Below are 14,204 nucleotides of genomic sequence, written 5' to 3'. Positions count from 1 at the left end.
CCATCTTGCTTCTCTATGCATCTGTTTATGCCTCTCTTGACTCTGTGCTTCTTCTTCCCAGTATTTTCTTAATCTGTTTCTCCTTACAAAGTTTATCCTGCCTAGCCATAGTCCAGTTAGCTTCTTTGGTAATCCAATCACAGTGACTTATTTATAAACTATAATGGAATATTTTATATTCATATTTTCCCATTTTTATTAAAAAGTAAAGTTTTAACCAGTAAACTTTAACAGAAGTTTCTATCCTATCAGTCACTCCCAAGTAACAAAGCAGAGGCTTAATATTAATTATATTGCTTGACCAATAACACAAGCTTATTTCTAACTTGCTATTAGAACTTTAATTAACCCATTTCTATTATTCTTTGTCCTACATTGATGTTCATGTCATTTATCCTCCTGTCATGTCTTGCTTTCTCTTCATCTGGCTGGCAAATACTCTAACTCATCTCTTTTTTTCCTACAGTCTGTCTGTCTCATCTATACAGCCTGTCTAGTTACTGACCAATCAATCTTTATTAAACCAATCTAAGTTATAGATATTCACAGTGTACATAACAATTATTCCACAGCACTCTTTCATCACTGGTGGGAGTACAAACTTGTTCAACTTCTTTTGAAATCAGTATGACAGATTCTCAGAAAATTTAGAAGACACAGTTGGAAGACACAGCTATACCAATGTAGGCAGAGATAGTTCATTCATTTCCTGGCTGACAAGAAGTGAATAATAACACAAAACTAAATTAATTACAAGAGTATTTGGCCAATAGATTATGCATATTTCTAGATAATTCTTGAATCTTAAATTAACCCATTTGTATTAATCTATGAATCACCAAGAGGTTTTGGCCTACCAATAAGTTTCTGGCTAGTAGCTGGTGCCTTTCTCCTTCATCAGTTACATGGCATCTCTTCTACTCCACCTACTTTCTCTCTATATCTCTGTATGGATTTCCCTCCTAAGTTTATTCTACATAGCATACAGAGGGGAATTCCACATCATCATTCCTCATTGTGGGCCAAGAACATCTGCATAAAACCCGAGACAGGTTGTGATGAAATTCTAAACACAAAGAACAGACTCAAGTATGATTTCTTGGTAGCTGTATTTTTTGTTTCTTTTAGATTTCCTCTGTTTACTAGAATCAAGCAGAGGCAAGATTTACTGCTTCAAGAGATGGCTTCTTGTCTCAACAGTAGCAGCACAAATTGTCTGTCTCCTTTAAGAAGGATTCCTGATTTGTTCTAGTTGCACAAATAGCTCTGGTTCTTTCAGGAGGTCAAGCACTTGAATGGGGTTTATAGGCACCATGTTGCAAGTTATTTGGTGACAGCGTGGGCTATCTGCTTACCAGAGTTGAGGTGATAAGCATGACTCCCACCCAGAAGTCCCAGCGCTTGTAGAAAAAGTACCTATACCATATTAAAAGGAAGTCTGGACTCGAGGGGTTGGTCTATACCCTGAGACAGTCTGGCTGTTCTAATGGGAGCTCACCAAATCCAGCTGGACCGAGACCAAATGAGCATGCTATCAAACCAGACTCTCTGAATGTAGCTGAAAATGGGGGTTGACTGAGAAACCATTGATAAAGGCACTGGGACTTGTTTCTACAGTATGTACTGGCTTTTTGGAACCCTAGTCTATTTGGATGCAAAGCTTCCTAGGCCTAGATGTAGGGGGGAGGGCCTTGGACTTCCCACAGGGCAGCGGTTCCTTTCCCTCTCTTAAGGAGGGAGGGGAAGGGAGGAAGGTGAGTGCAGGAGCAGGAGGGCAAAGGGAGGAGGGGTGGAAGTGTAAATTTTTGAATTGAAAAATAAAGAAAGAAAGAATGAAAGGAAGGAAGGAAGAAAGAAAGAAAGAAAGAAAGAAAGAAAGAAAGAAAGAAAGAAAGAAAGAAAAGAAAAATGCTGAGATAGATGGAGCCAACATCCAGAGTTGCTGTTACCACACTGCTTATCATTCGAAAAGTTATCCTTCTCAGAAAATTATTAGATACACAATAAAGACAGATTCATACTGAAATAAATCTCTGAATGAGTCACAGTGTTTTTTTTTTAATGTATGTAGCCTTGGGAGAGAGAAGATAAGAAGAGGGACAGTTATAAAGAGAAGTAAATGGTTTTAAAAAAATAAAACAAAGTCATTAAAGAGAGAGCAAAAGTAATATAAAAGAGTACAGATGGAGAAAGAATAAATGAGTAATTATAAAGATGCTATTTAAAGATGGAAAATATACAGAAAGTCTGTATTATGTATGCTATTGTGTTTTCTTTGAATTTTTTGACTGCAGAGAGATATTTGATTGTGGAGATTGCTAAGTTAAACCAGCACATACATTTTAAAGGTAACTTGACTTCAAAATTTGGGTCTAATTTGTTGTTTTGGAAGAGAGCTTCTGCCTTTGTTTTCACAGAGATTAGAAAACTGGATTCTGTACCAACTAATATGCTTTGATCAAAAAGGACCACTGAAGCAATGGACAAGATGTTCCAACCTCCATGAGAGTTTCAAGACTGCTGGCTTATATGAACTTACCATAAAAGATATCCTATAGAAGACCTGAATAACAGTGCCCCCAATCACTAGAAAGTACTTCGGAGAATAACCCTCAAATTCCCTAAATGATTATTTATAAATGTTTGTTTACATTTAAAGGGGGATATGCTATAGAGAGGAATACTTTGCAATGGTGTGGATCTTAGTTTATTGATGTAAATTTGAGATCAATTTCTCATTGTATTGTGCCCTTCATTAATGTATTGTGTCTATGCAGCTCATCTAAAAATGTAATGTATAATTAAGAAATATAGGTAAAAGTCATGTGAAATAGTCAAGCTTGTAGTCATGCTTATTAGGTTTTGTGGATGTACAGCAATATATTTCAGATGGATAGGTATTCTTCAAACCTTTTAACAACTAACAGAAAATGACATTTAAAAATGTTTTAAAAAGTTAGGACTTTTAATGACAGTGAGACACATCTACTCCTGGAAGCACCAATCTACTTTAAGAGGATTATAAGCATTGAAGAGGCTCATTATGGTGTTTACTAGCCATCTGGGCAAGAAACTGCTCTTGCCTGAATTGCTTGATGGTATTATGTACAAACTGAACAAACAGGACCAAAAAAAAGTCTGCTGAACATTCCAAAAGACAGAATGGTACTTCAGGGCTCCTGATACACAGAAGAAGCTGCCAGACATACTACAGGTTACAGAAGAAAGAGACTGACAAACTTCCAAGATAGGAGAAATAGCCTATTAAATTTCCTGCTTTGTAGAAAAGTCTGCTGGATACTATGGTCTTATAGGCTAAAGATAGATGCCATAATAATGCAAAAGAACTTTACATGACCATCCGAACAGCAAGAAATCTCTGTCAATTATAGAGCTTTGGAAGTTTATTACAATGCACTGCCTGTTAACGTAGGTAACATTATATCCTTCTGGGGTCTTTGATGGAGTTGTATAGATAGTTATAATTATAGTTTTCCTTAGTTGTGATAAAAGATAAAGTTTTTTGATATAAATATTGTAACTGTAATTCTTGCTTGATACCAAATTTTTTATATGTAGCTTTACTATGTTGATGTTAAAACCTTCCTTTCTTTAAGACAGAAAAGAAGAAATGATGTGATTTCTTTCTGTATGCTGTGAATATGTTCTATTATCATTGGTTATTAAATAATTTAATTCAGGTCAGTGGCTTAGTAGAGTAAAGCTAGGTGGGAAATCTGAACAGAGATATAGAAAGAAAATACGCAGAGTTGAAGAAATGCCATGTAGCTGCAAAAGGAGAAATATGTGAGCCACCAGTCAAAATCTTACTGATAGGCCACAACCTCATAGTGATTCACAGATTCATCAAAATGGGTTCATTTAAGATGTTAAGAGTTAGCTAGAAATATGTATAAGCTATTGACCAAACACTCTTGTAATTAATATAGTTTCTGTGTTATTATCTTTATTTGGGAAGCCAGGAAATGAATGTACAGTATCTGCTTACATACAAATCTTGGGCATATACTCAAAGGATGCTCAATAATACCAAAAGGTTTCTTACTCAACTATACTCATAGCAGCATTATTCATAACAGGTAGAACCTGAAAACAACATAGATGCCTCTCAGCAAAAGAACGCATGAGGAAAATGTGAAACATTTTGCACAATGGAGTATTACTCATTGATAAAAATTACAATGACATCATGAAAATTTCCAACAAATGAATGAAACTAGAGAAAAAACATCCTGAGGAAACACAGACCCAAAAAGAAAATCATGATACTTCTCCACTCATACATGGATAGTTGCTGTAAAATATAGAACAAGCAGGGTATAATCCCAAGTCCCATATAGGCTAGGTAACAAGTAGTGTCCAAGAAGGGACAAGTGGATTTTCCTAGGAAGGGGAAATGCAATAGATCTCTTGGGCAAATTGAAGGTAGGGGAATGGGGAGATGGAAACATGAGGGATTAGCTTGGGCAAACTGGCAGCAAGATGGAGGGGGAGAGTAATAAAAGCAATGTCTTTAAGTATTGTGGTCATTTTGTATTTAGAGAGAAACATGGTATGAGAGAACATCCCAGGAATCCACGGGGATGACCACAGCTAAGATCCATTGCATCGATAGTAAGGGTACTTGAACTGGCCTTCTTTTTAATCAGGTTGGTGACTACTCTAATTGCAATTGGACTCTCTATTATTCAGTAACTTATGGAAACAGATGCAGGGATTCCCAGTCAAGCACTAGGACAAACTACATGAGTCTTGAAGGAGAAGAGATTGTATGATGCAGGGAAACTCAGAGACAGCTGAACTGAGGTTTTGGGAGCTCACAGATTCTGGATCAACAGTTAGGAAGCCTTCATGACACAGACCTAGGCCCTCTTCATGTGGGTGACAGTTGTTTAGCTTGATTTGTTTGTGGGGTTCCTAGTAGTGGGATCAGGACCTTTCCCTAGCACTTGATCTGGCATTTGGGAACCTATTTCCCAGGCTGGGAAGTCTCTCCTAGCCTTGATGCATGGGGAAAAGCTAGAACCCGCCTCAGCTTGTGGTGCCCTATTTGTTGAATCTTGTGGGAGGTTTGTCCCATTTCTCAGAAGAGATGGAGGTGGAGTTATGGGATCGGGGTTATAAGAGGTGACAGGAGGAAATGGGAGGAGAAAAGAGAAGTGAAACTATACAGCATGTAAAATAAATGTAATTTTTAATTAAAAATTCCTTGTTCACAGAAAAAAATATTGACAAAAACAACCAGTTACTTATATCACATTGAAAGTCTAAAGTGATGGTCAACATTAATCTGAAATGTCATTCTTTATATTTGTTGCTTTTATTGGTTAATAAATAAAGCTGCCTTGGCTTATGGTAGGCCAAAATATAACAAGAATGGAAAACATATATGGAAAGAGTAGGTAAAGTCTAGGAGGCACCATGTAGATGCTAAAGGAGAAGGATGCTAGAACCATACCAGTAGGACACAGCTTTGTGGTGATACATAGATTAATAGAATCTGGTCAATTTCAGATGTGTCAATTTCAGATGTAAGATTTAGCTAGGAATGCATCTGAGTCCGTGGTCAAGCAGTACTATAATTAATGTAGTTTCTGTGTGCTTATTTGAATTTGGGTGGCCAGAAAATGAACGAGCAGTCTCTGCTTATAATTGGTCACATTGTGGGGAAACTCATCCATATAAAACCTGAGAGAAATTGGAAAAGAATTCTGGACACACAAAAGAACAGAGTTAATTATGCTTGATTTTTGGTAGCAGCATTTTCTTAGGTGGGCTCTGAGAGGCAAGCACATCTTCTTTAAGTGAATGTTTAACTGATTCTGTATTAGCAGCAAAAGGTGGATGACTTTTTTAAGATCCAGATTTCTGGTTCATGCAGGCAGCCAGAACAGCTCAGAATCTTTTGGAAGGTTCTTCATTCAAATGGGTTTGTGAGATGTGTGCTACTAGTTGCTTAATGTCAACATAGACCCACTGCATCCCTGGAGCTGGGGCAGTGAATGACTCTCAGAGATGGTGTGAACATACCTCCAAGATTTTTCATAGTACAGAGATAACAGTCATGGCAACAGAGTTCATCCTACAAATGAACACTTAGCTTTTTTATTTAAAAAAAAGTTATTCTGGTCAAGAAAGCATTAAAAATACATAGTAGAGGCATATTCAGACAAAAAGAAAAACATCTAGATGCGTCACAGATTTGGACAAATGTATGTGGGCTTAAGAGAGAGACAGAGAAGAAAGAATACTGACAGACATAGAGTAAAGGAATAAAGATAAAATATTAAAAAGTAAGAATAATAAAAATAAGCCACATAAAGATGGAATATACACAGAGAGTCTTGATTATGTAAATTATTGTGTTCTCCTTGAGATTTTGACTAAAGACAGACATTTCAATCTGGAGATTAATAACTTAAACTGACATATATATTTTAAAGGATTCTTGACTTCAAAATTTGAGTATAAGTATATGTTATTTTGGAAAAGAGGTTCTGCATTCATTTCCACAGAAGATGAGAATCTGTGTATTTCTTTCAGGCTAATGTAGTTTGATAGAACAAGATCACCAGATCCCCTGAAAGAATTCCATGAACCCTAATAATACTTTACCCAACAAATATCAAGCAGCAGTTTGAAGAAAACTACAGGCAAAATCCCAATGATTGCTTATAAATGTTTTCTTTTTTCTTTACTTTTTTTTTGGTTTTTTGAGACAGAGTTTCTTTGTAGCTTTGGAGCCTATCTTAGAACTAGCTCTTGTAGAGCAGGGAGGTCTTGAACTCACAAAAAATTGCCTGCCTCTCCCTCCTGAGTGCTGGGATTAAAGACATGCACCACCACTTCATGGCTAAATGTTTGTTTTCATTTAAAGGGTTTGATTAGAAATGATTAATGGTTTAAGTCAATTTCATAAAAAATAAGGGAGAAAAGGCAGAGAATGAATACTTTGCATTGTTATAGATTTTGGTCTATTGATACAAATTTAAGCTCAATTTTGTTATATGTATGTTTCTACTCTTTTTTAATGCATTTTGTTCATACAGCATGTTTAAAAAAATTAATTTATAGTTAAGAAATACAAACAGACATATAGCCATCTGTAATAATTAAACTTTTATTTATGCTAGTTTATTTACATTTACAGAAATATATTTCAAATGGACAGGTATTTTTACCTTTCAAAGACCTACAGAATATGTCTTTTAAAGTGTTTTAAGAACTTAGACTTTTCTTCATAGTGAGATATATGTGTTTCTGACAGCAACAATATACTTCAAGAGGATGATGGGCATAGAAGAGCTCCTTATGGAGTTTGCACCCATATGGGCAAGAAATTTCTCTTTCCTGAGCTGCTTGATGGTATATCATATATATGGGATATGATGGAACCACAGATAAAGGACTGCTGAACTCACATAAAGAAGTTGAGATTGTCTTCCAGGTTTCCTGCTTCATGAAAGTCTGTCATACATTTTGCAAGATACAGAGAAAAGTGACAAACTATCAATAAATATGAAACAGTCTTAGTTATAATAAAAGATACAAAATTTCAGACTCACAAATATAAGATATATAAAATATTGTACCTTTAATTCTTGCTTGATACCTGTTTTGTTATATGTAATTTTACTATTGTAAAGTTAAATCTTACTTTTAATTAAACGGAAAGGGGGAGATGATATGGGATATCCCTCTGTATATGTGTTGAGTTTTTTTGGTTGACAAGTCAAACTGCTTTTACCTATGTAAGGACAGAATATAGACAATCTGGGATAAATACAAAGAGAAAGTAAGCAAAGTCTAAGAGTTGCTATGTAGCTGCCAAAGAGAAGTGGGATAGGAGCTGGCTTGTTCATTTCTTGACAGTCCAGATTCCTGAAATAACCACATAGGAACTGTATTAATTAAATCACTGATTGGCCCATTAGCTATAGATTCTTATTGACTAACTTACATTTTATTTTAAGTCAACTTTTTAATCTGTGTATTGCCATGAGGCTGTGGCTTACTGGTTAAACTTCTGGTTTCTGCCTCCTATGGTACTACATGTCTTCTCCCTGAGTCCATCTTCTTTTCCCAAACATTCAGTTTAGTTTTTCCCGCTTACCTATATTCTGCTCTGCACAAGCCTATGACAATTACTTGAATTTACACCAAACAGAGGGGGATCCCACATCAGAGAAGGATGTCAGAATCTTATCAGTAGGCCCCAGCCTCATGACAATACACAAGTAAATAGAGATTGGTTAATTTCAGATATAGGAACTAGCTAGGACTATACCTAAGTCATTGATCCAATGGTGTTGTAATTAATATAGTTTTATGGGAGATTATTTAAGTCTGGGTGGCCAAGCAATGAAAGAGCAGTCTTTAGTTACAAAATGAAACAATTCAAAGACAGATAACTTGGTTTACTCTCCAAATAGGAGGGAAAGTAACAAAGTGTATTTCTGACATTCTGACCTTTCAGTATGCTACCTGAGTGTTGCCTTCATCCTCATTGCAAACAGAATACTCACAGAGCAGATATGGTCAAAGGAAACGTGCCAGATGACTTACTTTGGCAGTCACAGCTGTACCCTGTATGGATAAGATAGATCTCAGTAGCTGAGATGTTTCTCTCAGGTAGGAGTAACCAAATTGAGCACATTTCTAACATTATGTCTTTTACTGCACTCCTCAAGATAGAACAGTTATTTATCATATATAGTTTGGTGGAAACAATTCAAAACAAATTAAGAGGTTAGGACAGGATATTATCTCTAGAACTATTCTACAAGATCAGAGAGAATTGCAAATCTTCAGCCTTTTCCATGGGAGATGAAGAGAAAGGATCAGTGATGAATCCAACTTGCCACACTTTCAGTACCGTAGTCAGAAATCAGAAGAATAAAAATTATGTATGTATATATGTATGTATGTATGTATGTATGTATGCATGTATGCATATTCACAGTTGTACAGGAACCTGCAGAGGCCATAAGAGGGTGTCAGATCCCCTGAATCTAGAGTTACAGATGGTTGTGAACAGCATGAAGTAGGTTATAGAAATCAAATTCTGGTCTTCTGCAATATCAGTGTGTGTTCTGAACTGCTGAAAAATCTTTCCAGTATTGACATTCAAACTTATAAAAGATAAAGTATACCATCTACAAATTGCAAAAGTTTGACTTCTTCCTTTCCAGTTTGTATCCCCTTGTTGTCCTTTTGTTCTTATTGTTTTAGCTAGAGCTTCTAGTAGTACGATGAATACATATGGATAGTGGACAGCTTTTTCTTATTCTTGGTTTTAGAGGAATTGCTTTGAGTTTCTCTCCAATTAATTTTATGTTAGTTCTCAGTTTGTTGCATATTGCTTGTATTATGTTTAGATACATTTCTTGTATCTCTGATTTTTCAAAGTTCATTACCATGGAGGGGTGTTAGAATTTGTTGAATTTTTTTTCAGAAACTAATGAAAAGTTCATATTTTTCTTTCAGTTTATTTATATGTTGGATTACATTGATTAATGTTCATATATTAAACCATCTCTGCATCAATGGGATGAAGCAAAATTAATCATGGTGAATGTTTTTTTTTGATTTGTTCTTGAATTCAGTTTGCTAGTTTTTATTGAATGTTTTTGCATCAATGTTCATGAAGGAAATTTGTCTATAATTCTCTTTTTTAATTGAGTCTTTGTGTGGTTTCAATATCTGGATGAAAATAACCTCATAAAAAGAGTTTGGCAATGTTCCTTCTGTTTTTATTGTGTAGAATAATTTGAGGAGTATAAGTATTAGCTCATATTTGAAGTTCTGGTGGAATTCTGTGCTGAAACCATCAGGCCCTGAAACTTTTTTGTCTGGGAAATTTTTAATGAAAGGTTCCATAGGGTATATTTAAATTGTTTATCTGGTCTGGATTTAATTTTGGTATGGGGTGCCTTTCCAGAAAATTTTCCATTCTTTTAGATTTTCCAGTGTTATGGAGTGCAAGAGATCACTGGATCTCCTCAGTATGTGCTGCTGTATCTCCCTTTTAATTACAGATTTTGTTAATTTGGATGGTTTTTTCTCTGTCTTTTAATTAGTTTAGATAAGAGTTTATCTCTCTTGCTAATTTTCTCAAAGAACCAGCTCTTTTTTTATTGATTTTTTGTATTGTTTTCTTTCTATTTTATTGACTTTATACCAAAATTTGATTATTTCTTGTCTTTTATTCCTTCTGGGTGAGTCTGATTCTTTTTGTTCTGGAGCTTTCAGTTGTGATATACATTACAAATGAAAGATTTCCTCATTTTCTTTATGTAGGAATTTGGTACTATAAAAATTCCTCTTAGTACTGCTTTCATAGTGTCTCATAAGTTTGGGTATGTTTTGCATCCATTTTTGTTGAATTCTCAAAAGTGTATCATTTTTTTCTGTCTCTCTTTCTTGATCTAGTGTTGCGGGAGTATCTTCCACTGCCTCAGCCAACAGTTGCTGAAGCACAAGCCCACAGTGTGGCAGGATCATGCTCTCTTGGTTCCGGCACTTGGTCTTGGCTCCTGCTCCCGGCTCCTGCTTCAGCGACTAGGTTCCCTTCCTGACGGTTTATGGTGTATGTAAGTTTTACCCCCCAAAATAAATAACCCCTTAAAACATAACTGGTGTGGGATTGATTCGCCGATACTTGGCGCCCAGCATTTGGTTTAAGAACCGCCCCACCCCCCCACCCCCAGCTCGGCCTCTTGCTTGGCTACCTGCCGCCAGCACAGGGACACGGGGCCCAAAGCACTAGGCCTCTTTAGCAACAGCACAGTGGCTGTGTCACAACCCTCTGCATCAGGTTGAACAGAGCAGCAGGGCAGGAGAGCCTGGCTGGGTAGGCCAGGCTGCCTTGTTTATTGGCCACTAGAAGCTCTCTGACCTTTTGTGATCTGTGAATTTAACCTCTGGAATTGAGTGTATATATTCTAGAGTTTACTTCCTGAATCAATGCCACTGCCATGTGGAATCAGGTGCGCCCCACCTCCTACTGGCATGCAACGGTCATAACAGGTAAGATTTTTCTTTTCGGTTGAAAATAAATACATACATACAAGTACAATTTCTTTTGATTGAAAATGTCAGAAAATATTACTATCCAAAAGTTCAATGGTTTTTTAATTGCGCTATGGAGGATATTCTGAAGGATGTCTCAGATATTCCTCTTACTTTGTTATTCCTGGGATCTGTTGCTTTTCTGGTGTTTGGCTATTTTATAAGAAAGATACAGTCCTTACAGACTGAATCTACAATGCTGAGGGCAGAGATTAAAACATTAAGAACAATTCAGACTGATACCAACCTCCTCAAAAAAGAGTTTGGAGATTTCAAGGAAGAAACTAGATCAGAGTTTGGAGATTTCAAGGAGGAGACTAGATCAGAGTTTGGAGTTTTCAAGGAGGAAACTAGATCAGAGTTTGGAGTTTTCAAGCAGGAGACTAGATCAGAGTTTGGAGTTTTCAAGCAGGAGACTAGATCAGAGTTTGGAGTTCTCGAGGAGGAGACTAGATCTTTGTTTGATATGACTCGGTCAACTGACCAAAATATCAAGAAGGTACAGTCTGATATTGCTTCTTTGGAAGGGAGCTTCACTGCTCTGGAGGAGGGGACAACCAAAATGACTCGTAACCTCCAGTCCATGACTGTAAGTGCTGAAACATTAGCTGAGAGGTTTATAACCATTGAATGTGAAAATCGGACTTTATCAAAAGGGTATGATAGATTAATTGACAAGATTTCAATACAAGAAGGCACAGTACATGCCATGAGGATTATGTCCAAGGAGGATATCGTATCTCTAACGGACAAGCTCCACACCTTAGAATTATCAATGAAGGCGATTGTGTCCAAGAAGGAAATAGTGTCTCTGACAGACAAGCTCTATGCCTTAGAATCGTTAATGAAGGCTTTGGAGCATAATACTGGATAGGAGATTCAGGACTTACAGAAGGCAATGGTGAGCAGATTTAATAAGATTGAGGAAATCATAAACTCTGATGAACAGGAGCAAAAGGTAGAAAGGCAACCTTCACCTCAAAAAACTCTCAGTCTACATAGAGTTATACCTGCTTTTCCAGTAATAACATCAGAAAAGATAACCGGCTCCAAAAACCCTAAGGTCATTAAAGAACATACATGAGAGCCTATACGTATGAATGATCTGAAAGAATTTAAACAAGCAATTGTGAATTATGGACTACATTCATCCTTTGTTAGGGAGATGCTAAAATCCTGGGCTCTGAGCAGCAGGGCCACCTCTCAAGATTGGAACCAGCTCACATCAGCTGTCCTCGAGAACGGACCTTTATGGCATTTCAAATGCCTATTCAAACAAGAGGCCAGACTTTTACAACAACAAGAATCAGCAAAAGGAATTGAGGTTTCTCTAGATCAAATTCTAGGGGAAGAACTTTACTCTGATCCTCAGGAACAAGCTCTTTATGATGAAAACATTTTATCCATATGTGCTACAGCAGCTCTAAGGGCCTGGGACAGGGTTCAAGACTCAGGTCAGAGAGTAGAATCGTATGTCAGGGTAAAACAGGGTCAGAGAGAACCCTTTAGTGACTTTTTGCAATGACTAACTAAGGCTGTACAAATAGGGATACCTGATCCAAAAGCAAGAAATATAGTAATTGAGTCTTTGGCTTATGAGAATGCCAACGTAGAATGCAAAAGGATCCTGGGGCCTTTAAAGTTCAGATCAGCACCTTTGGATGAATGGGTATTACATACAATGAATGTTGATACATTTGATTATGGAAATGAAACATGGGTGCAAGAAGCAATTTCCAAAGGTAAAAGGAGACATCAGATTACAAAATGCTTTCATTGTGGCAAAATGGGACACATGAAAAGGGACTGCAGACAATGGAATTCCAGGAATAATGCCTCTTCTAGGAATAACAGGGATAGGAGGACTCAGCCTTCAGGTTTATGTAGGAGATGTGGAAAGGGCAGGCATTGGACGAATGAGTGTAGGTCAACAAGAGATAAACAGGGCAACCTGTTGCCATTGGGAATCTCAATAGGGGGCCTCTCGAAGGACCCCATGGCAAATGTGGTCCAGTCATTTCCGATCACTGCAGAGAACATGCATCTTCAGGGAAATTAGAATGCCCCATGCCTGCTGTTAAAAGCAATAACGGCCTGAAGGATGAGTTAAATGTGGTGAATGAATCAAGAAATCTAAGAGGACAAAGTAAACAAATAATCTGGCAGACTTCTATAAATGAACAAAGACCACAGCTAAGAGTGTGTGTAAATGGCAAATTTATTACTGGCTTACTGGACACAGGTGCGGATGTAAGTATCATTACTCCAGAATCTTGGCATCCGCATTCGCCTCTTCAGGAGGTAGATATTCAGTTCTTAGGAATTGGAACCCTATCTCGAGTAAGACAAAGCACGAGATGGGTCAATTGTATAGGTCCAGACAGACAAATAGGAAAACTAAGGCCATATGTAGCAAATATTGCAGTGAATTTATGGCGCCGTGACCTATTGCAGCAATCGAATACCCAAATTAACATTCCTGCTGCTTCCAGAGCCTATATTTCTGAGGACAATATTACAAGATATTACAGATGGCAGAAACCAGCCATTAGAGCTATACAAGAACACAACACAATTGATGGCCCTTCAGAGGTACCAACAGCCATGCCTCTACGATGGTTGACTGAGAAACCACTATGGACTAAACAGTGGCCTTTAGCTTAGGAAAAGTTACAGGCTTTAGAACAGCTGGTACAAGAGCAATTAGATGCTGGACATATAGAAGAATCTACCAGCCCTTGGAACTCTCCTGTGTTTGTTGTTAAGAAAAAATCTGATAAATGGAGAATGGTGACAGATCTTAGAGCTATCAACAAGGTTATTCAACCTATGGGCCCTCTGCAATCTGGAATTCCTCTGCCCTCCCTGTTACCAAAGGGATGGCCTCTTATAGTTATTGATCTGAAAGATTGTTTCTTCACTATACCATTACAAGAAAAAGATAGAGAAAAGTTTGCCTTCACAGTGCCTACCTATAATAATTCTCAGCCTACAAGGAGGTACCAGTGAACCATCCTCCCACAGGGAATGTTGAACTCTCCCACCGTGTGCCAATATTTTGTAAGCCAACCATTGAAAATTATACGCAAACAATTTCCTAAGTCCATAATATA

This window comes from Myodes glareolus, chromosome X, assembly GCF_982192425.1.
Source record: "Myodes glareolus chromosome X, mMyoGla1.1, whole genome shotgun sequence".
Lineage (NCBI taxonomy): Eukaryota > Metazoa > Chordata > Mammalia > Rodentia > Cricetidae > Myodes > Myodes glareolus.
The sequence above is the reverse complement of the archived record's forward strand: the minus strand, read 5'-3'. Positions refer to the sequence as shown.